Below are 26,010 nucleotides of genomic sequence, written 5' to 3'. Positions count from 1 at the left end.
TAGTTTAGAACGGTGCAGGTATTGAAAAGCAAAATAATTATATAAATTATCGGTGCTAAAATTATATTGTATTTTAAATTTGTAATACATTCTATTTCAATTCTTTTCCTATTCCATTATCTGAAAAATAGTTCAGAGGGAACGTACTTTTATTCCGATTAGATTAAGCTCTTAAACACATTGTTTATATTAAAGCATTATTTTCGCGCTTTTACCATGCCGTTTTTCCTTTATATAATGTATACTTGGCATGTTTTAATTTAAACGCTGCAACTACACAGAGCTCCTTCGGGCTAAGCGGTTAACGTACGCGCCTTTGGTGTGGGAGGCCCGGGTTCGATTCCCAGCGGGAGCTCATGTGGTTCGGATTCCACGTTAATCAGTAGGTCCACGTCTCATATAGCCTCGCTGCAGAACGGGACGTTAAACTCAAAATCAACTCAACCGCAACTTCACACCAGGATTTGTAGGATTCCAACCACGTTTTAAATTTATACTGAGAACTAATTTTATCAAACTGATGAATGATACTTAATGTAAATTCAGATCTCGGTCTCAATTTTCGAAAACATTATTCATAATTTCTATGTGCTAAATCTTTTCAAATGTACAGTACGTTGTAATGTTGCGAGCGACATGTTTCATTTAGACTCATATAATCACAGACAAAAACGCAAATCAGCCTTAAGGTACAGTGAATGGTCAGAGATATTCACCACTAGCAAAGATATAGGAAGTTCCAATCCTAGTTATGCAGAATAATTTCTCATTAATAATTGTCACTCAGCAGTATTAATACGGATATCTTCTTACATATGTCTTTTTTTAGTGGACGACAGTTGGAATTATTTGGAATTGAGTACTAATGATGCCTATCTTGCGATCCTCTACGCTAGAAATTAACATGACTGTTGTCGAAAAGCTGCCTACTTATTATTTTATTACTTTAAGGCATATTCCATTAATACGGTTTCATTAAGTACCTTAACAATCTCACATAAAGTCACCCGACTATTCGAGGGTTTGTCAGAGCCCAAAGTGTAGTTTGTGTATCTAAAAATAAGTGTGTGTTTACAGGGTCAACAATAAGTTTTTTTATTTATATTAATTACTAATATTAAACAAAATATGTGGTACAATGTACGAGGTTTTTCAAAAAGTATCTGACTTCCATTCATAAGCAATTTGTATATTCAGATACCATACTCTTAACTTAATCTTCTTCGAAGTAATTCCTTTCGGTTTCCACACACTTCTCACAACAGATCTACCACTACTGGAAGCAGTGCTGAAATGGCTCTTTCGGGATTGCACACAATTGTTCGTCGCATTCTGCATGATATCTCCGTCGGAATGAAAATTGTCACCTTTTAAGGGCATTTTCAGCTTGGGAAGAAGCCAGAAATCCCACGGGGCCATATAGGCAAAATAAGGAGAATTACGAAGTACATGTGTACTGTGTTTCGCCAAGAAAGTCTCTCAAATTTGAAGAAAGGGAGGTTTTTCCTCTCTTTTTGGTGCATCTTGCTTTATAAAAGGCAGTCGACTCTTGGGAATCATTTCTATTTCGGTTTCTCCAAGATCGATACAAAATTTAATCCAGTAACATTGTTAAAGGTTTCAGTCATTTTGTACGAAACGAAATTCCGACGACGCTCACTTACACGTCTTCACTCATTGACTGGCTACTTCTGTAGACTTAAAAAAAAAAAATCACATAGGATCATTAATATACGTGCATTAAATCAAGCCTCCCTAACTTTATTTGTTTACGCCAAAAAATTTAAAGTCGGATACTTTTTGAACAAACTTCGTACTAAATAATTAGTAGAAAATAATTTCATGTGTCCCTAAAAAATGAAAATGTTGCGGGCAGACTTCTTCAATTAATAACCTTGTAGATTCCAGGATATGTAGAATTTAACACATTGATCGCCATGTGTATCACAGGTGATACACACGGCGTGTTCTGTCTACGTTTCGTGTATCATTTCTGATACACAACGAACGTTCTTTTATCGCCACGTGTATACAATCTAATACACAGGCTGGTATATTTAACACATCTTACCTGTAGTCAGGGCGCTAGAAAATCATATTGCATTAGTAATTCTGGCGTCAGTGGAATACTTTTCTTTAAGTAGGTATTCCACCTACGTTTCGTGTATCATTTCTTATGCACATCAACTTCGCGCTGACAGTAAAATTTAAAAAATAATAATAATAATACTCTGGCGTTCAATGTGGTCAACCACTGTGCTAAACCAAAAACAGATCTAGGCTAAGCCGAGAATAATATCTGTTAATCTTTATCATAGTTTCTTATCCGCCAACTGTGTGTTTGATATAATATTGTAGATCACGTGTAAGTGAAATTAACGCCCAGACGATATGAACTAATTTAATACTGTGGAAACAACAACAATGGAAGTCGGAAAATAATTAGTATCTATATTTTAATGAATCATGTCTATATTTGCCCGATGGAATTGGGGAAAAGCCTAGCAAACACCACTTAGGGTCATTAGTTGCAAGAATTTTGAGCACTGCATTTGCAGGTTAGTAAGCGAGAAAATTTGTCTAACATACTCACTTAATAAAGTAAAACGTGCACGCGCATAGAATATGACAGCGTAAGATAAATATTCAATTTTTCTATGCAGGTATTTTACTTTAAGGCTTTAAGTTAAAGGGGTGCTTAATCATCAACAGATGATATCACGTTTAGCATATCTTTTCAATGTATTTTGTAAGCCCTGTTGCTTGCATCACGACTTCAACAATGGAATCTACTAAACCAAGATGTGAATATATCGATGTATAGGAAAAGAGAGGTGAGTCTAATTCCTAATTTTACAAAGGATGGTGGTTTGATGTATTGCAGTGACATTCCATCGCTTATGGGACAACTGAAGTTGAACTACAACACTGAAGATTGGAGGCTGTCCGTAGATTCCTCTAGGATAAGTCTCAAGGCAGTGTTACTACACAATGGCAATGAAAAGCTAGCCATCCCTATTGCTCATGCTGTACATATGAAAGAAACATACGAGAACATGCGACACCTATTGCAGAAAATAAAGTACGAACAGTTCCAGTGGTTTGTATGCGCTGACCTTAAGGATATTGCCATCCTCACCGGTTTACAAGGAAGTTACACAAAGCACTGCTGGTTCTTGTGTCATTGGGATAGTCGAACCAAAGATCAGTACACCATCACAAAATGGCCGCCAAGGAAGCAACCGGTCCCAGGAGAGATGAACGTGACTAATGAACGTCTTGTGGATCCGGAGAAAATATTCTTACCACCCCTTCATATCAAATTAGGGCTCATGAAGGTCTTCGTCAAGGCCCTGAACCGGGATGGTGAAGCATTTAATCATCTTAGAAAACTATTCCCAAGACTCAGTGAGGCCAAGGTGAAAGAAGGTGTTTTTACGGGACCTCAAATCAGAGACGTTTTTAAGGATACTACATTTTCTTCTAAGCTTAATGAAGTGGAAAGTAAGGCTTGGGAGGCCTTTCGAGAAGTATGCAGTAACTTTCTACGGAATCATAAGTCACCTGATTACAAAGACATTGTGGGCAGGCTAATTACTTCATTTCGTAACATGGGATGTAATATGTCCCTAAAGTTACACTTCCTGCATTGCCACCTGGACTTCTTCCCTGAAATGTACAGCTTGGGGAAGGTCTCTGACGAACACGGGGAAAGGTTTCACAAGCAAATAGCTACCATGGAGAGGCGCTACAGTGGTAAATAAAGTGTGAATATGTTGGCAGACTTCTGTTTGAATGTGACACGCGAGACACCCTGTAGTAATTACAAGAGGAGTAGGAAAACCAAGTGACACGTAAGTGTTTAACTTTTTATGCAATTTTATTTGCATAATTTATATTGATATTTAAATTATAACGTGCAAATTATTATGGGTGGAGAATAGCATCTTTGGGCGGATATTGAAACACCCCCTCTCCTCCCTGAAAACTGCTACGTCCTGGAGAAAAACGGGTTACGGATTCGAACTCAGGAGCTCGAAACCTATAGGAATCACCTATTTTCGTTTGTGGGAGCTAAAAAAAAGTTTCATTTTGCCGACCAGTGTATTTTGTTTCTTTCATTCTTGAGAGGCTTTTATTGTTGGAAGTATGCTTCTGAAAAGTAAAATTAGTGCTCTGTACAACAAAACAAAATGGTTTAAAAAAAAAGCGCACGCATTATTCTGTAATTATTGATTTATTTTGTTTTTGGACAAAGTTTGAATATTTAACCAAAAATATTCTTGCCGTTCGAGACAGTGATAAACAACGAGTAATATAGTGGATAGTATCCTTTTAGATTTCGAATAAATCCCCATCAGCATTGAAAATGTTTTGCCAATACCCTGGTGATAAAACTCAACGGTCTTGGATGCAATAAAGTCCGCGAGTGCGTTCTGCAGGTCTCCCTCATTTGCGAAGGATCTCGCATGGAGATGGTTGTCAAAGGAATGAAACAAGTGGTAAACTGTTGGTGCAAAGTCCGATGAATACAGTGTCTCCCGGCCAAGTTGCTGAAGGGTCTCTCAGGTCCTCTTTGTCACATGTGGCTTGGCATTATCGTGCAGGAACAGCACATTCTTGAGATTCACCAATGTTGGCTCCTTCTGCCGCAATGCACGGTGTACCTTTTGCAATTTCTGAGAGTAGAGGTCAGTAGTGATGGTCTGATCAGGTGGAAGAACTTGTAATGCACCACTTGCCGACAATTCCACCATAGAGAGATCATAACCTTTCATGGGTGCAGAGGTGGCCTTCAGGTGTGAGAAACAGGATCACGTGGTGACAACCAATGTCTGGTACGCTTGGCAGTGTCATAAAGGACCCCTTTTCGTCACCAGTGAGCAAGCGATCAAAGGTAGGTGTGCCTAGGTGCCGAGTGAGCACGGTCAAACAGGTTGTCACTCGTTGTTTCTTGTTGACTGCCGACAGTGTGTGGGGTACCCACTTGTTTAACCTGTATGACTTTCCTATTCGATGCAGGCGCAGTCTGACTGTTTCAGTGGAAACATGAAACCTTTTTCCAAGTTCATCACACGTTATACCATTGTGCTTGTCGATTGCTGCTTTCAGGGCCTTGTCATCCAACACATGTGATCGTCCACTGCGAGGTTCATCCGATAGACCACATCTCCCGAACGGAATTCCTGGAACCAACGCCTGGCGTACGTTCATTCACAGCATTCTCCCCAAATGCCTGGCATATACGGGCGCCAGCTGATAGGCCAACTTTAAAAGTCATGCAACAAACACACGCGAACAAGTTGCTTCGATACCTTCATTTCTCTTCGACACTGGACGAACTATGACTGCTGTATGTGCTCAACGGGTCTATATTATTAAAGGTCGATGATCAGACTAACCTCCAATCGCTTGGCAGGCATGTGCATAATTTCGTTTCCTCTCTGTCAGCGCATGGTTAACGGTACGTCAAAAACAGTAAAAACTTTTTTGGTTACCTTGTATTGTTGGAAGTACGCTTCGGAAGAGTAAAATTAAGCACTCCGTACAATAAAAAAAAATAATCAAAAAGTGCAAGCAGTAATTATTGATTTATTTTGTCTTTGGACAAAATTTTAATGTTTCCCTCTACAAAATACATTGGAAAGATAAGAAGTATGATCTATCATCTGTTGCCGACATTTGAGCTTTACAGTTCACCTTTGAATTGTTTGATAAAATTCACATTAAGTACACACCATACACACAAAATAAAAGGAAAGGAAAGAAAATTAAGCTAAGTGCTATTTGAGCATTGAATAACTATATTTATCTGAGTGACAAGGTTTTTCTAGGTTTTCCTTCAACGTTATCAGTGTAATTTTTTGTTTCTTTTTTCTGTGAACCTTTAACTAACTTTAATATAATCGCTTAGCAATCAGTGTTTGTTGAACAATATTTTTAATACAGTAGAGCGTCGATTATCCGAACGTCGGTCAACCGAACGACCGCTTAACCGAACTGTGTACTCGCTCGCACCTGTTACTCTCCCACCCTACCGTCCACCATCTCCCTCACTCCCAAACCAAGTTTCCCACAGTAGTCGCCGCACTGAGGCACCGCTGGCGGAACATTGCTTCTAATGGGGCCTTAATAAGGCACTGCTGACCGGCCGGCACTACTGACTGGCTGTAGAAGTAGCGGCAGTATCAAAGCTGTTCACAGCAACAGCTGCGCCAGCTTAGAGTTGAGGCGTGCCGCTCCGCGCATGGCAAATAAACATGTACAGTTCGATTATCCGAACAAACCAGTTTTCCGAACACCCATGTCCCCCAATTACTTCGGATAATCGACGCTCTACTGTATTAATAAGACTCAACGATAACACTTAAAGACTTTTCAGATTGTTTAAAATTGAGCAAATGATGATGAAAGACAGTATATTTCAAGAGTAAACAAATTTATTTCGTTCTTGTATCATACGTATTGCACCGTTTGTATTGTACGTATTGCACCGTGGCTTTCATCTTGGGGGACGTGAAGAGAGTGCATGAAGGCACAAGCTACTTAGAAATAAACTGAGCACTACTCACTGGATAATGACTATATACAATTTAGCTTTAGCAAACTTCACAGTAACTATATGAGTGACGTTTTGTCTTTGTCATGAGTAGGAGGATGGGGGGAAGGCGTAAAGTATGCAGGGTCTAGGAAAAGACGATAGGAACCGCTGGTATATATATAAATTGGATATGGTAATTTTGGATATATTATTGAAAGATGTCAGATTTTAATGTATCATAATATTATACATTCATGTTTTCCATATAGGATATTACATATTGTAAAATTAATTTTACAATAATAATAAAAAAAAATGCTACCAGTCAATGTTCAAATTAAAAGGCAGAAGGAATCCAAGAAATTCCTCCTGGTTTAAATTTCCACTATTATTTCCTTCCCATGAATATACTATTTTCATTACATAGCCTATGTAAGGTTCATTTCAAATAAACAATTTTCCAATATTGTTAACGTTTAACGAAAAAAAATGTCCAAAGATGAGACACACGGGCGCCGGTTCTGGACTCCCCGAAAACTTCCTAACAACATAAATTTGTACACTTTCTCCAGGGCCAGATTAACTCATCTGGAGGCCCAAGGCTAGAAAAAATATGTGGCCGCTGCTGACTTTGTGTAATACAATTCTGTGAAAGTACAGTAGGAAAGTTAAGGGAATACACGTAGTTCACGTAGTTCTACATCAACCATGCCATGCATTAGATGATGATATACTTAACGGAACTTTCCAAATGCATAAAAAGTTAGCCTATTTGATAACATGTAATACATAAAAAAATGAGTACCTCAAATATTTCTTTTCCTAGCTTTCGTCCTAGCGAAGTCCTCTATCACATCCTGGAAGTGAAGAGAACTAGTCATCTCATGTTTAATTGATAAGGCGAGAGCGGAAATGCGTTTTTGTTGTATTGTAGCACGTAATTTGGTATTGATAAGGGCTAGTTTGGAGAATCCTCTCTCACCTTCACAATTTGTGATTGATATTGAGAGGAAAATTCGGTAAACAATCATTACTTTTGAAAAAAGATCGCCAAGATCATTTTCGCATTATCAAGATCATTCAAACATTAATTCACATAATACAACTGGTGACATGTTAGCAACCTTTTCTTTGAGGGAACACTTCAAATATTCACTGCTTCACTATATTGTTTGTTAAAGGTCGGAAAAGATAGACTACTTTGCAATACTTTTCTTCTCGTTTTATTTAAAGTTCTGCTTGTAGTTTATCAACAATTGTAATAAGTGGCATACGAAATTTATCACATCCACTTAATTCGTCTAATTTTTCTCCATCAAGGAATTTTCTTCTTATTTTGTGTTTCCTTTCGTCTCTAAGTTCTTGATACACACACGTATATGCTACCTTGGTTCTTACCGTATATTCCTTGGTTCCTACCTTGGTTTTCATATTCATCAAAATTTTCCCTAACACAACTGAAAAACGGAATCAATGATTGCAACGCTTGACACTTACTTAATTAAGTCTAGTCCAGGCTTTTGTAAGTATTTGTTAGTTTTGTCCATTCAAGACAACACGTCATCCAGAAAACAACGAATATAGCTTCTCCATTTTTTAAAGCTTTTTCTGAAGTGATTCTGCCTCATTCCTTGTCTGTGCCTTTTTGACAATTTCTTCAAGTGACACGTAAACGGCATTGAATTTCTGTCTAACAGCTGATATTGCTTCCTCACGACATGACCATCTACTATCGGACAATGTCTTAAGTTGCCCATCATTCTTTACAAGAATGTCCAACGATGAGTAGACGCTACAAAAATGTCATATAGTAGTTGCAAAACTTGAAAAAATAAAAATCAAGTGATTCTAAAGATTCCTCTGCACCGTTTTGGGCCAAGAGGTTTAAAGAGTGTTCAACACAGGGCACATAAAATATTAATGAATTCAGTTCCTTTATCTTTGCACTAAACCTGAAAGTTTCCCACTCAAGTTACTGGCATTGTCGTTGGACTGCGAATGACAACCTTCTATTCTAATATTGTATTTTCCAAAGATATCTAGGATAACCTTTCTAAACCTTTCTGTCGTATGTCTGTGTAATTATGGGAACAAAACACAAAAATATTTCATGAGCCCTTCCCTCAAAACAATACCTTACTACAACGTAAGTTGATCTCCATGTGCCGATCTACCGTTGAATCTACTTGTCCGTAGTATTTTGCTGTTTGAATTTTTTCAACTATTTTACTCAATGCCTTGTTTCTCATAAAGCCGATGAATTCTTCATGCATAATCTTGAACAAATAATGATGGATGGCCACGACCATTAGAGTCATGTTCTTGGATGTGTTGTTTCAAAAAGGGACAAAATGAGCAATTAGTTCAAGGAAATCACGAAAAGCAAGTCTTCTTATTGTCAAATGTTTAGACTTCTACCACGCGCCGAAGCTTTTTTTTGCCAATAATTTTCCTCTCTTTTAACCCTTTCGCTGCATAATTATTTTTGAGGCCAATCCCCAAATTTTGGTATTTATTCATGAGAAATGGATGTCTTAGAATCAAAACCAAACGTTATATATAGAAAAAAAGAAGAAGAAGAAAGTGAGAAAATGAAAAGATAAATAAAAAGAAAGAACCACATGTAGATAGCTATTTTAGATTATTTTCAAACAGGAAAAATAAACCTGCTTTTCAAAGTAGCGACGAGTTTGAAAGCAGTATGGATTCCAAACAGAGAGTTATATCAATATGAAATAACTTGCAATGCGTTTCTTAAACTTAATTTTTTTTTTATGGTAACTTGGAGTTGTTCAACATCAAACCTTAAACTGTGCTCCATTCATGTTCAAACACTCTTGCAGCCATTTCTGAAAACCGAAATTGAAGCTTGTTGATCTTTTTCATATAGATTCTCGTGATTAACTATTTAAAAATTCTCATTTAGAATATGAATATTTAAACATTGTAGAGAACATTTTCGTTTCAACGTTCTTCCACAATTAGAAGTCGCAGAGCGTCAACTCTGAAGATCTCGGAGCCAATAAATTTGTCTCTGCGACCAATCCACCTCTCATCAAATTGTTCACGCAGATATTCTCGCCTCAATGATACCACGAGAATATTGTTTTCTTTTAAGAAGGCAAGGCCTTCCTAGAAGTGAAACATTATCTGGATGAACAATAGTGTATATATATATATATGTATATGAACGTCAATGGAGCACTGTAGGTGTCTGGCCTTGAGCAACTGCACATCGCCATCAAAAATTAAAGTTAAATGGGAGGTTGATAAGTTATTTTATGTTAATGTGACTGTCCGTTTATAGTCCATTAAGTTTTCAAATTCGCCGTCACTTTATAAACACCCTGTATTAATATATGATGACAAAGGATTTGTTTCCTACGTCTGTTATATTTATTCCTAGTTGAATACTATATTTAAATAAATATATTTTATGAATGATTAGCTACACACTGTAAGCATCTCAACGTTACTCTCCATAACAAAAACAACTGACAATATTTCAATTAACGATAACATTTCTTTTTCTTTTTTAACCTAGTTAATCTTATCGTTGCAGAGTTCTAGCAACACATGTGACGTTATTTTGCGTCTGTGCGTTTGCTTGAGGTCGTTCATAGGCTGCTGTCAGAAAAAGCTTATTGACATCTGTAGTTTCGCGTGATCATCACGAAACAAAGAAAAAACACGTCAATCGGATAGATTGTAAAGCATTCACTGTTTCCATAGTATTGATTATATGAGTAGATAACCAACTAAAATGTGTGTTTAAAATAGTTCTTACTCTAAAAGAAGTTCGTAACAGTAAACGCAAATGTAAGTTTACAACAATTTCACATAGAACAACAAAATTCTAATTTTGTTTAAGGAAGGAATGACTACGTTGTGGTATGATTCAATGATGTTTCTGTAGTTTTACACAAAAATGTATTATCTAAAAGAAATATTAAATGATAATGAAGATGAGATAAGAAGTTACACTTGCAAAAGAGAACGTTTATCAAAGAGACAAATGGATATATTTCCGTATTTGCCGACGACACGAAATCTCACTTAAATTTCTTTTGATTTATCTAACTAGTGTTATGTTCCCTCGGTTATGATCGGTATCATAGGAGTAAGTAGGGAGTGTATATGAAGGTTTGAGCCCACCTTATTAAATGTGGCGTTTTTCGAGACTTCCAAACTGCTCTATGTATAATTTATGCGAAGTATTATAGCATTGGAGAACTAATTATGTTAGCCCATTCGCCCATCTGTCTGTTGACAGGTATTAGAACAAGAACGATAAGAAAAAGAGAGAAATAGTTTTCTACTCTAGATTCAGTGATCGAAATATATACTGTATTTCAGTTCCGCTCTTGTTCCTCTATTGAAACTGGGAGTGGTGGAAATCTAGGTGATAGGCAAAATACAAAAGCATTAGCTGAAAACTAAGCCTTAAACACCGGGATAGAAATATACAAATCAGTCACTGGGTCACTCCTTTCCCTTCCCTTATCCGAAGTTGAGCTTTTTATCCCAAAAAAATCATAAATATTAGGGGGAAAAGAATAGAAAATCTGGCTCCTTCTGCGAAAAATTTTGTGGACGGTCATGATTACAATGACTTTAGTAATGACAAAGTAATTACAAAGTAATGACTTTAGTACAAAGTTGAATTTACATTGGGCTGGCCCTTGAGCACAGCATTAATCAAAAGACCTCGGAGATTTATGTTTGGTATTCTGAAGGAGTATGTACTTCCACTGATAAATCAAACCCCAAGCCACATGCATCAAATCTGGGTATGCTACACATTTCTCTTCTATGTTCCACATTCGCATATCGTGAAAAAGCTTTGGAGAATAAACTTTAGAGAAACTAGTAAATTTCCTCGTAGCAGAAACAGGTCGTCCTTCGTTAATTTTTAGCAAATCTTGATTATAAATATACACTGCATTTACTTTCTGTAATCGGTTTCTAAGTACAGAAGTCGGAAACTAAGGATCCCTACTTCACCAAATTTAATATGTTGGTAGATCTTAATAACCTTAATATATATAGGAAATATGGTTTGCAGACTTTCAGCTCTCGAATTACTGGCCATCAAATTTGAGGTTTGAATCAAATAAGCCCAGCCCTCAAGCTTTGATGGTATAGACACACAACTCAGGGACCAATGAGCTGCACACCAATATATTTCATAGGCATACTAAGCTCATATTTTGTGAAGGTCTATCATCATACCAAATTTGGTCAGGATCGGGTGAGTTTAATAGATCGCATTTAGTGTTTTTTGTTTTGTTTTTCGAAAATTGCATACGTCGAAACCTCAAATTTGATGGACAATAACTCGAGAACCAAAGATCTTGACTTGATCATATTTGAACTGGTGGTAAGTCTTAATAAGCTCAATGGGCATATGAAATATTCTGTTGTCCAGGTTTTTACTAGCAATCGAAGTTGAGGTTCGAATTTAGTCAAATAATAAGTTCAAAGCCCAAATTTCATGAACAATAACTTGGCAATGACATGTCTGCACACCATAGTATTTCATATGTGCACTAATATCACGAAACTCTACTATCACGCCAATTTTGGTCAAAATCGAATTAATTCTATTAATTGCGTTTTAGTGAAATTTCATGATAGACAACTGGAGCGATCATCTCGATCGAATTTGTTAATGGAGTCAATCCATTGACATTTTCACGGGGTTATGGTAACTTTAATTGGGGCTATCCATATCCCGTTTTCTATCGAAACAAACGTGTATAATTGTAGAATGCTAGAAGCTACACATCGTGCTTTTAGATGCCAGCGAACATTCTGCTGCGGTTGACATTTGCCGAATGAAATTGAAACTTCCAGGCAAGATTCTTTTCATTTTAGTGGAGTTTAGAATTATGTTCTTAACGGTCTATTGTGCAGTTATCGGTCCATGAAAAATATAATTATATTCTTAACAGTCTATTGTGCAGTTATCAGTCCATAAAAAAAAAATAAAAGAAAATGCATACGAAATTCGAAGATCGGTCCATAAGTTCTGTCTCTAGTTTCAATGGGCTAAATTAAAACAAAACTTTAACGAGAACAAAAATGTATACATTTCTCAAAATGGCCTCTCTTGGTTTTCATATACTTCTTCAGATGTTCAGGTCACTCGTAATGTCAACATGGACCACATCTTGAGGAATAGAAGCTGCTGCTTTCAGTAAACTGATTTGAGCGATTCGATATTGAGATTAGCTTTACTGCAGGTCTTCTTCTCTAAAATGTCTCATATACGATAGTTCAGTGGGCTGAGATCCGGGCTTCCGGTGGGCTAATCCTCTGCGACGATAAAGTTAGAGATGTTATTTGATAATCAGCGCTGAGTCGTCCTAGCCTTGTGTGCTGGCGACAAGTCTTCCTCAATTACCCAGTGTGCTCCCGAAAACAATGTATCATCCAAAGGCTTGAGTACCTTCTCCAAAACGTCGTTTTGGTAGTTTGCTGCGTCGTTTTGACCCCCTGTTCGCAAGAATGCAGCTGAGTGAAACCGTCGTCCGCAACGTCCCACCGAACCATGACTCAAGATAAGTATGACCTCTTTGTACCTTGGGATTTTTTTTTTTTTCAGCAGCTTCCCGAGAACCATGGGCGTCAGCTCTGTCGTTAACCTGTTGATTTTTTCCTCTACTGCAAATATTTTTTCATCAGCGAAGAGAATTCGCTTGCTCCCCGTTCGCGTGCTCCTAAAGTAATGCCTTAGATCTTGTGTCTCGTATCTTCCTCAAAGTTGTGTCAAATTTTGTCTCGTGGTTCTTCTATAAGCCCCAAGCTTTAGATCCTCTTATGGAATGTGAAACATGTTTCTCATAGGTACTTTATCCCCCGTGCTTTGATTTTCTGCTTTTGCAGAGGATTTCGACAAATTCGCTCGCCCACGGCTTTCACAGTTGCTGAAATCCTCGAAATTCGTGGGTGGCCGCTTCTAACTCTATCATCGACAGAAATTATCTGATTGAACCATAGCGATAAACAAGTTCTTTGAATTTTTGAATGGCTTTAGCAGATTTAAAATCTCCACTAATGATTTGTCGCAGTTGTGCAGTGCAATCGGTGCAATCACAGCGGAACGATTCTCCTTGACGCCCCACTTCATGTTAACTGCACAACTGAACCTTCCAAACTGAGGAGTTTTGTGCACTACAGTGTCCACTCACTGTAATGTAAAGAAAGGCGTTTGCTGACAGTGGTCTAATTGGTTTTACGGATACATTGAAATTAGGAAAAAAAAACTTATGGCAGGACTATGTACCTAAATATTTTTAAAAAAATTAATTTAAGCTTTTTACATACACTCAAACTTACAGAATACTCCGCAAATCATATTGTAATCAGAAGAATACGTAAAAGTGAAGAAAAGTGGCTGAGAAAATAATGCCCATCTAGTATTGCCAACTTTTCCGTATTATTTTTTAACGTTCTCTCCGGGAGTTCATATTAATTGTGTTTCTAAAAGATGGCAACAAAACGTTATTTAAATCAACATTTTTTCTTTCTTTTTTTTTTCTTTTCTTTTTTTCTTTTTAAGAAATGGTTTTAATTTTCATGGCTTGCGTAATTCTTGCACATTGAGATATATATAAATGTTGAGATCAAATCGCCCGAGTCGTTTCGGAGCAAGTCATCCAAAACACATCTTGGAGAGTAAAGTAGGCTACCTACTCTGTACTTTCCCCAGGGGATTGAAACGAAATGAAATAGTTAAGTTTAACGTCCCACGGTTATGCCGGTTATGCTAAAGGAGACGGTGATAATGAGAAATGAGTGAAATGGTGGAATGAAGAAAGTGGGAGGAAACGGGAGAACCCCGAGAAAAACCCACGAGCACGGTGTTTGTCCACCACAAAGTTCACACTGCGCGAGCTGGGATCGAACCAGGGATCCCAAGCACCGGAGGTGAACACTCTACCACTGAGTTACCGCGCTCCCCTCCCCAGAGGATTGATTTACACCTCGATAATTAAATATTGGTTTATCAATGTGAACTTCATTATACTAAGCTTCTTTTTAGGAATAGAAACGAAATTATTAATAGAAAAACAGGAGAATCTTATCTGATAAGTTGAACACTATGGCCGCTAGGCATTACATTCAAACGAACATCCATCCAATTTTTTTTCAGCATATACAGTTCCTGAAATACACGAGAAATTGGTTGAAATAACGAACTAAATTTTTTTTCACTATCACAAAACTTCCTTCTCTCTTATAGTCACTCGAAAGTAGAAACGATGTTGAACAGGACGTTGTATTCAAGACCATTCCAATAAACCATTAAATGTAATGCAAGCAATACAATTCATACCTTTTATAATCTATAAAAAGTAGCGATGTGTTCTGTGCACTCTCTGCAAAGTACAGGAAAGATTATTTCAATTTTCATAAGAATGCAGTCAATGTGGTTTACGGAGGTAGCGTGGCCGAGCGGTCTAAGGCGCTGGTTTAAGGCACCAGTCTCTTCGGAGGCGTGGGTTCGAATCCCACCGCTGCCATGTCTATTTTTGTAATAAGTAGAAAACAAAAATAAAGAACTCAGCTAGCAAATATTCTTAAAAGACTTTGCGTAATTTATTATCTTTATAAACTTTAAATGCAATAAATTAACTGTCTAAGAACAAACTGATAAAGGAAATGGTCTTCGTATTATTTAGTGTAACCACTATAATGGAAAAGCAAGTGCATGGCCACCTGCAGTAGGGAGCAAAGATTTTATGCACGTATGATTTTTGTTTATTTTGCGGTTAGTGTCCCTTTGGACAGTGAGACATGGACCTACAGCTTAACATGAGACGAGCTCCGGCCGAGATTCGAAACCGGGTCTTCCACGCCAAAGGCGCATACGCTAGCCACGAGGAAGCTCCTATATGCACTCGCGTATCAAAGTGTGTGTGTATTTGCGACAGCGTTTGTGTCTGGCTTTTGCCTCTCTCCCGGAATCGGTTCTTTGCCCCTCTTGGAAACAATCCTGTGGACGTCCCTGACCACGTTTCCTAGTTAAATGTCTATCTGCTAAAGCAATTTTCTAATACAATAGCTCTTGGCCCTATGCGAAAATGGATACGTACGGTAGAATTTAATCATAGAGTTACTCACATTATGATTTTGATACGATTAAGAAAGGTGTTCTCCTTCACTGATTATACTGCGTGTTTGAGATAAAAAGTCAAGTGGTCATAAATCACAAATGGCCGGAGATGTAAGGACGAAACAAGAAGTAAGATATGAAAATGTCAGAGAGCACATCGAATAGCTTAATCACTGGCAGTGGCGTATTTACGATTTTGTTTCGGGAGGGGCTTTGCTAACTTTCGGGGGGGGGGCTTTGCCTGAAAATGTGAAAATTCTGCAAGATATTTCATATACTTTACTATAGTAAGTAAAATTTCGGGGGGGGGCTTAAGCCCGGAAGCCCCCCCCTAAATACGCCACTGATCACTGGTCACTCTATTATGAGACCTTGGGGGTTCAACCGACACTTTTAAACGGCAAGACGTATGGGACAAGCAGAACGTTCTCTTCGACGTTCTCTGAAATTTTCCTATCTCACTTTTTGTTTCATTCTTTCATCTCCGGCCGTTTGTGATTAAGAAACATTAGAGTTTTATCTCACAGTGCAAGAAATCAGAGTGAAATGCTAGCCCACTTCGTAAACGGTGCCCACATAAAAAACTTTTTCCCAGAAAAGTTTCTTTTCCTTTATCTGTTCAAAGGAACAAATCTTACCGTTTAAAATTTTCGACATGGGACTTAGGTGTCTATTGGGCAAGCAGAACGCTCCATTCAATGTGTCCTCTTTGCTATCTCACTTTTTGTTTCATCCTTTAATCTCCAACTGTTTCTGATTTACAAGCACTATTTTTTTTTTTTTTTTAAGCAGTCGGTATATACTAGTAATGCTGTGCATTGTTGAAGCGAACGATCACTAATTTCACTAATTTCAACCCCAAATCAGGGGTAAAAGTGTAGGAAGACGCGGGCGGACGCCGTCCCCCCCTTCCAAAATATTTATATGCCGTCCTCCCACTTTCTACAAAAATTCAATGGGCAAAGATAGGCACGGGGGACGGTGTGACGTCAAGCATCTCCATACCTTTTCAGATACACTTTTACCCCTGCCCCAAATTATAGAAGTAAGTCTCTAATCTCCGACAGAACACACATTGTTCTATAAAAATCAGTGTGTGAATAATAAATATTCAAAAAAATCTGTTACATAAAATTAGAGAACACGCTCTTTCATTATTAGCCCATTGCAACTGCCAGCAATTAAGACAATTGGGAATTCTCAGTAAAAAAAAATAGGCCTTATTCGACAAAACTGTATATTTTACTAAAGTTATCATATTTTTTAAAAATTAAATCTTCAGATGGGGTTAAGTGAATTTTGATATTTGATTCACTGCAACTGCAAGAGTGGAGATTATGCGAAAGTCTCATATTGTGTTAAAATTGAATAATATTTACGAGTTATGATACAACATATTTCTTTTAAACCTAAGGAAGGAGAATTTCACTCTCTAGTTCTGAATTGGTCTTAAATCCAAGTAGCGGGAATGATTGTGAAGCTTCAAAAGGCATATGCCATATTTCATGCAAACATAAAATTTTTATTACAGATATCTTGGACATAATATTTAATCTGAGGGTGGCAGGAGAATAACCCATACCAGTTTAGGAAACTGAATTCACCGCTCATTCATTACTGACTTTAATTCCAAGCTCAGAAGACTACGGAAAAGAGTCAAAGAAAATACATATAATATTGTATCAAAACCGACTGAGCTTTATATAAGTTACCGTAGAACTTTATATAAAAAAAATCAGAGAGAGGGAATACGACTACGTTATTCTTCACTGATTTCAGCTCCATATAAAATGAATGATCGTTAAGGAAATGTACGACATATTAGACAAAATCCAATAGTTGTAACGGACATTATCAAGGAACATATGTTTTAATGGGGAAGGGGTAATCCATACCACATGAGAGCTGAATTCATTGCTCATTCATGACTGAGTTTTTCATGACAAGACACTGGGGATTGCAAAAAAGAGTAAAAGAAAAATGTATCAAATCCGAATGAATTTTAGAAAATTTATCGTTAAAATCTAAAAGAAATCAGGAATGGGCGGAATATTGAGGGTAGATCCACCACCTTATCCTTGAGTGGTTTTAACTCGCTGCAGATGGGATGATCGCGAAGTCTCAATGAAAATGTACGACATATTACGCCAAAATAGAACAGTTTTTAACGAAAATTATCAAGGACCACATTTTTTAAAATGAGGGAGATTTAATTCACACTTTTATTCTTGGTAGATTTTAACTTCAAGTTGGGGGGGGGAGGATATTCACAATACCTAATGAAAAGATATTTGTCATAATCGATTTTTTTTACGTGGTTTATATTGAAAAATTATCGTACGTGTACCGTACATGTGCAAACTTTCAACATGGAGTTGGTGTTAACCCCCTTTTATCATCTTATACTTGATGGATTGGAATCTCAAACAATATGGTTATTTCTTCAAGTGAAAGGAAGGCACATACTAAACTTAATCAAAATCGAATAAGTTTTATGAGAGTTATCGTGGAACAAACGGACGGACAGACAGACACACCAATTCCAATCAAGTCGACAGTAGAAGCTTCGCTAACGCTCGCTTCAATTAGAATGATAGAAATTTTCGAAAGTATTCATTGAAACACATTAAAAAATTGTTTTTCTATTACAAACATTTCCTACTAGCACTATAGACTGTTCATGGATGAAATTTTGTCTTTCCAGTCCAACATTTAACGTCTTTTAAAAATGCTTCTTGTCTTATCAAAGTAATTTTCGAGAAATTTTCCCGCAGATACACATTAGTTCATTAAAACAGTAACGGAATCGTTTATATACATTACACCCATTGATGATCTGAAATTCTTCCCAGAATAAATTTCAACACACAAAAGGTGAAAATAATACTACGAAAATACTGATACCGTACATTGAGCTGAGCACAATGCAAGATACTATGTCCGGGGAAGGAAACGGAATTTAGCTGCTCCGGAAAGGGGATTTCCTCCTGCATCACCTCCAAAATTATCTTCGATTACAGCATTCATTTAGTCACTTTGCTGCACATTTAATGAAATCAAATTTGGTAACGTAGTCTGTGGTCAAATTCTGGAAGCGCACTTATCAGAAATATTAACTATGAAGAGTATTGACCGAATATTATAACAGCTGATCCTTTTTGCTTTCAATTATTATATTGCTGTATTCAGTTATAATAGAAAAGTATTTGTATAGTAATTAATGTAACAAAATCAATATATTTTATTTCTACGTATTATCTTGCTCAACCGCATATTTCTTAATACAAATAACTTGCGGTTTTCAACCAAATACTTTTTTAAGTAATTGAAGTATTTAGATCTAAGATACACTCTAGAGAAGTGAACAGACTTTACAGTTGGCAGTAGCTTATCATATATCGTTACTACGAGAAGAAAAGCAACGCCCACGAATCGTACGTTATCAACATTCAGCGCAGATATAGATGGCGTCGCTTGTTACAAAAAAAAAAAAAAAAAAAAGCACTGAATCATAATCACATCCGTAAAAATCTACATAGCCTATATTATGATTTTAGTCATATTGGATATAAATTAATAATAATAATAATAATAATAATAATAATAATAATAATAATAATAATAATAATAATAATAATAATAATAATAACTTTCCATGTACAGAATGAATCATAACTTACCATACCACAGGACATTATTTTAAACATGTCGAGGATTAATTCAGGGGGAGTCCGAGGAGCTGAGACCTCGCAACGTTTTTATAGCAGAAATCGCGTCACCCGTAATAAACCGCTCAGTTAAAACAAAAAAGTTCTGGATAGCAAAATAAATCTCACAAGCACCTCTAGAAAAATTGAAAAAATAATATTTTACTATATTTGAATCAGGACATAACGCGAATATGGGCAGTTTGTCAGAATAACTCTGAATTTTAACTAATACACGAATAAATTCGCGATATAACATTATTCTGTTAAAAATCTTGTTTCCCAAAAGCTGGACACATTCAAACATAACAGCTACGTTGTTACTGCAGAAACTGAATACCCTTATGGGCCTTTGTGAAGAGATGTTTCAACTACTGTACAATATATATTCAACTCCCAATTCATTCTGCAAAATAAATCGACTGAAAAATGGAAGGGAGGTGAAGAGAATCCTGCTTCAAGAGCAAAGGATACTTTGAGAACAGAAAACATGTGAACTTGAGGAAAAATCTGTGTGCACTTCCAGCCTGCAACCAACGAGGAGGGGGCTATGGGAGGCCTGGACCTCTCCCAAATTTTCTGTGTTTCTCCATACCTCAGTGCATGATTATGTACTATATTAATAATATATATATATATTTGTACAAGATGCATTAAATTCATTTTAATCGCTTTAAGAAACTACATGAAATGTAGAAAACTGCTAAGAACGAGTGATTGGTAAAGAACATACATATATTTTCTGCGAGTTTTGCAGCAAGTGCAGCTGAATGACGGTAATTATTTCACGCGGACTGGCTGAAACACACTTTAACTTACGAAAGGCCGAGGTTCGGAAGGATAGAAGCTAAGGATTGCTAAATCTGGATTTTTTAATATCAGGATTCCAGATAGTAAATCGGAGGAACCTAGATTTCAGATAAAATCCGGACTTCAGAAAAATCTGGAATTTAAGAAAATCCGGAATTGGGAAAGAGTTTATAAAAATTCTGGATCATGGGTTAAAATAGCGACCAAATAGTAATGAGTGACGGGCTTTATGAGTTGAGATACCCGAAGAGGAAACAATACCCATAGTATTCGAAATACAGAAATCATAGCAATGTAAGTCTTGTGAAAAGATTTTTTTTTTATTGTTTTGTATGTAAGTATTTTTGTTTGTAGTAGTCAAATTGACCTATAATTTATGTATGACAATTTCTAATAAAGAATACTCAGCTCTGATTCCTAAAGCACATTCCCTTACACTTAGCTGGAAACAGGGGCGGATCCAGGGAGGCAATCGGGGCGATCGCCCCCCAGAAGAGGAAACTTTCTTATTGTATATATATAGTAGGGTGGTCCTTATTTATATGGGGAAAATAAATTTAGGAAATTCCTTGGACGAGCCCCCTAAAATGGTTCCATATGGGACTAAATTGAGCCAGGAGAAAAATTAGATCCATTGAATAATTTTAAATGGTGCCTCAAGCGACCTAAAGTTTTGAATCCGATTATAATGCATAGTATATGGGGAAAATCTGGAAGAAACCTTTGTAATTTAGAAATGGCTTAAGGAAATGGGAAGATATCTTGAATAATGGAACTAGAAAAACAGACCAATCTAATCCTGTATAACATTATCATACCGGCCATCTTGAAATCCGCCATCTTAAATTCAGGTAAAAAGTTTCAAATAGGAGGAGAGTCATGTGACATATCGTTTTGAGGTAGCGTTTTACCTGAAGCACAATTCTGACATTATCTTCAAGATACCTATAATCATGTAAGAGTTATTACACTTGAAAAACGAAATGCTTCTTATTGTAGTTATGGACAAAAGATTTGTAAGAATTTTTTTTTTTTTTTTTTTTTAACATAAAGTGAAACAAACTGCTATAGAAACCTAAATCTTTGTTTCGCTATGAACTAAAAATAAGTTTACATCAAGATGATTCATAGATCATTATGAGGAAAGAGAAAGATCATAACTTGGAAGAAATTGAAATATTCTTTATTTGTGTAGTATCTTTATGGTAAGTGTTCAATCTTATTTGCTACATAGTTCACTTTGGATACATCTAGGAAATGATTGTCCGTGGACCTTCACTATCCACAAAATATTTTTTTTCCGCTCCTCATTTTTCGTAAGAACGTTGTTGTAATCTTCTATTAGTTTCACTCCTCTTTCTGCTTCATCGTTTGTTACGTGAATGAATTTAATAGTCATTATTATTTGACCATGAAATCTTATCACACTCAAGAAACCCTTTAGGTATTTTAAATCTCTCGAGGAAAATTTGTGTGTTTATTGTAATAAAACGACTGATTTATCTTTTCACAAGAATTTTTATCGTATCACCTATTGAATCAAGCCTCTTTGTTGTTTCAGGGTTTCCCCTTACAATTTTAATTCTTTCAACCATTTTTTGTTTTTCCATAATGGTAACTTCGTAACAAAAAAAAAAAAAGAAGAAGAAGAAGAAAAACTACGTGTTTCTTCGCCAAGTACCACAGACGGCGAGAAAATTTACAAAGAGAATTCAGCATCTATTTGTCTATAACTGTACAAACCTTTCAAAAATTGCAGGTCTTGAAATGGTGAATGGGATGCTCAATTACATTTAAACCAAGCTTGCACATATAGTCATATCGGAAAAATACATACTCTCCAGGCCCGTAGCCAGCCCAAAAATGTAGGGGGGGGGGGTAGAAGTTAGGGAGGCCTGACCCTACCTTATTATAGTTCATCACCATATTATAGTTAATTTGCAAGCCTACCGTGAAAAATTTAGGGGACCAGTGAAAATTAAGGGGTCCGGCCTTCCTATGGATACGAGCCTGATACTCTCCGAAGATCCGTTTCTATTTGCTTCGTTAAACGAAATTGTTGGCGAAAGAGAAATGTTTTTAAACAGTAGATTGCTTTTCCCATCCACCCTGCATGGTGAGTTGCTCTAGGCAAACGAAAGAATACGCCTCGAGGAGGAGGTATGCCACCCAAGAATATGATGACCAGTCCTAAAAAATTCCCTGTAATCTTCCTGCGGTGTCCTGCTTCTACAAGTTTTATAGCAAAATTTAACACTTCATTTCTTACATCGGAAATATTGTTCCTTACATCATCATCAACAATTCCTGGAATAAAGTTATTGCAACTTACTTTAGACTACTCGTTCTGAAAACGCTTAAATAGAGGCATTGGCGGATCCAGGGGGCGATCAGGCAATCTCCCCCCCCCCCCAGAAGAGGAAACTTTCTTATTTTATATATATAAATAAAACCCATCCCAGAGTTGGAGCTCTTAAAAGTAGCTCTAAGTAGCAGTATTACAACCCACCGCCCCTCCCCCCAGAAGTCCGTCCTGGATCCGCCCCTGAATAGAAGAACGCCCGGTCCAGCTGCAAACCAAACACAACAGTTATCAAATACACATTTTAAAAAGAATTCATAAATATGGTGTCTACAAGGAAGGCTTCTTTTTGCCTTTGCACTTCACTCGACGTTTCATTGTTCTTCTGTAATGTTCACCATTGCTCATACAATTCAATCTTCCTAAATACCTCAGGTGGCTAATCGTGTACTTTCCCTCACTGTCAGATTTACCTTTCTCAAGTTGTAGAAAAAGACACTCAACGCTTGCTTGTTTGATGGTAATTTACTTCCCAAAATCTGTTCATTGGCACTACCAATTAAATAATTCCTTTTCGACACATGGTTGTACTCGCAGCATGCATTTTTCCATTAAAACTACCTAGATAATTGAAATATTAAAATGTTAACCCTGACATTTGAACTAAAATAACATTTTTTGTTTTAAACAAGAGTTTCATTCCCATCCGACGAGAGGAAGGCCGTAGAAGGCAATACCTTCTCTGTGGCCAAAGTTTAACCCATTCCTCTGTAGCTTACAAATACTCAAATCAGGGCCGCAACTAGGGGGGGGCAGAGGGGGCACGTGCCCCGGGCGCGTGGTTGGAGGGGGCGCCAGAAAGAAGATAGTATAACAATTGTTTTAAAAATCGCATCCTTTCCCTTGAGGAACTTATTCTAGAGGTTAAAAGAAATCAAAAGTTTACTTGGTCTTTTCCATGGGACCTCTTTTAGAGAGAGAGAGAGAGAGAGAGAGAGTCTCATCTAAATAGGTGTAATATCATACATTAAAAACCTAATATTGCATGCATTTGTTCCCTTGAGCGACCACAGAGAATCCGCCCCCCTTTCCTTTTCCTACCACAAGGAGCTGTTTGTCTGTATAATTCCATTGAGTTGAGTTGATTTTGAGTTTAACGTCCCTTTCAGCAGTAAGGCTATATGAGACGTGGACCTACTGATTAACGTGGAATCCGAACCACATGAGCTCCCGCCAGGAACCGAACCCGGGTCTCCCACGCCAATGGCGCGTACGCTAACCGCTTAGCTACGAAGAAGCTTTATAATTCCATTGAGAACAGCTTTGAAGTTAAAAACGCTGTTATCAATAGGGGCGGGGGCGAAAAGTTACCGATTTTTGTTGCTTGCTGGTGGTTGAAGAGTTTAGCTCAGACGCGCCCCCTGTAATGTTACGCAATTGCTGTAATGTTTTTAAATTAGAGGGCAGTTTTGTGGCGGAAAAGATAAGTTACACGCCTCGATGTATTTAATTGTTTCTTGTACGCCTACCAAGGGATTTTGCGAGTGAAGGTTGTATGAAGTTTTATCTATTAGTTTTGCTTGAGAGCTTTTCGAGGCATTTTGAATTGTTATCTATCAGTCCAACTTATGCTTTATTATATTTTATTGTTAATTTCAATCATTGTTTTAGATTAATCGTGCATAATGTATAATATTTACTATACATTAAATAATCTAAATATCTTGATCTATTTATTAATATTTTATGAAGCAATTTCATTCATATTTAATGAACTTTCTAGTTAATGCACTGTAAAGAGATATGCTTTGCTCGAATCAGTTTTTTCTATCACTTGTGTGCACCTTAGAGGTGCATATATACAGAAAGAGAAAGTATACAGAAAGGTGCACAAAAAGTACAGAAAGTGCTCAAGTTCGAGAGGTACACATAACAATATAGTGTGGAGTTCTTGTGTGCTTCATTGTTGATGTAAAGTTTTATTCTTTTCTTTTCTTCTTTTCTCCACATCAAAGGATTACACCGAAAAATTTACAGAAATAAAAATAAGCTTTTCATTGTTGCATTGTTATGTTCTCAATGATTTTGCATTGTAAATATTTTTTAAAAAATATTAATATAGTATATGTTAAACTTGCAGTTAAATAGAATTTCCAAGAATTATGCTATATATTTTAAATTATGCTTTATTTTCTAAAATTATGCTTTATTATTCTTTAAAATTAGTTTCTTCTGGACCATTAGACAACCACACCCATGTTCAAGGTACCAACCATATGTCTAAATTGCTTTTATGCTTTTGGGTTGCTCTATTTATAATATACCAGATATTTTCAAGTTTATTTTGTATTGTTTTTATATTTTTAAATGAAAGCTTATGTACAAAATTATTTTTGGGTTTATTAGAACAAAATGTTATTTCAATTATAACTTTATGATGTACTAGATATTTTCTAGTTTATTTTGTACTAGTTTCTTATTTTAATATGAAAGTGTATGTTCATAATTATTCTTCGGGTTATTAAAACTAAATGTGTTATTTCAATTAATAACTGTATAATGTGGCAGATATTTTCTAGTTCATTTTGTTTTGATTTCTTCATACAACATTAAAACAAAATGTATGTACAAAATTATTCTTAAAACTTGTAAGCACATAACGAATGTAATATTTTTTTGTGGTTAAAGTAAGTTTGATTAAAGTACTTAAAAATCGATATAACTGGTTTCATTAAGAATGTTATTTACAGTTGCAATCCATAAGTAAGTTATACTTTTCGACTAAACCTGGGGGGGGGGGGCGCCGAATTGTGTGTTTGCCCCGGGTGACAGAAACCCTAGTTGCGGGCCTGACTCAAATAGATATAAAATATTCTGGTGAGCTTCAATTTAATATTAAAAATCGAATATCAGGCAGCAAAAATACTACAAGCAAACAAAACGTTTTGCCTACAAAAATATTATTTAAATATTTTCTATATTTATGCGTTTACACTTTAAACAACTAAAAAAGAACTTACAAAGTATAAACACGGTATTTGCTACTGCTATATATTGACCAACTAAGAAACCAAATTAACTAGGAAGTAAATACATTGTATTGAATATGACAGAAATAAATATGCTAGTCCAATAATTAAATGCATTAATACAATTATCATCGTTACGATATCTACTAAGGTTAATATATGATTGAATAATACTACCAGAAACACCGCCCCCCCCCCCCAGAAGTCGGTCCTGGATCCGCCATTGGCTGGAAATGAAACTATGGCTACTCCTCTGTCTTTCATAAAACTGGCAGCAAACGGAAATCTTTCCTCCAATCATTTGTAATGTTAAATAGTTTAAAATTAATAATTCTTAATGATTACTTTAGCCTTTTTTGTTAGTGATGCTAGAAACATGTGGAGATGATACTATGAATTGGATTGAACAGTTTTCCTTACTTTTTTTTAACATGTCTATGTGGGTAGGAATCAGAGATGCCCACGTCATAGAATAAAATTATCGAGTTTGTCTTTAAAAT

The 26,010-nt window shown here is 36.4% G+C and overlaps 1 protein-coding gene and 1 non-coding gene across 3 annotated transcripts in view; one reads left to right on the top strand and one right to left on the bottom strand.

Annotated features, from left to right (window-relative positions):
- LOC145678347 (cilia- and flagella-associated protein 161-like) overlaps positions 1-26,010 on the bottom strand; it is a 228,209-nt gene that overhangs the window by 145,459 nt on the left and 56,740 nt on the right. The window lies entirely within an intron of this gene.
- Positions 14,988-15,069, top strand: TRNAL-AAG (transfer RNA leucine (anticodon AAG)). The gene has a single exon. It is a non-coding gene; the product is annotated as a tRNA-Leu (tRNA).

This window comes from Thermobia domestica, chromosome 2, assembly GCF_964235325.1.
Source record: "Thermobia domestica chromosome 2, izTheDome1.hap1.1, whole genome shotgun sequence".
Taxonomy (NCBI): domain Eukaryota; kingdom Metazoa; phylum Arthropoda; class Insecta; order Zygentoma; family Lepismatidae; genus Thermobia; species Thermobia domestica.
The sequence above is the reverse complement of the archived record's forward strand: the minus strand, read 5'-3'. Positions and strand labels throughout refer to the sequence as shown.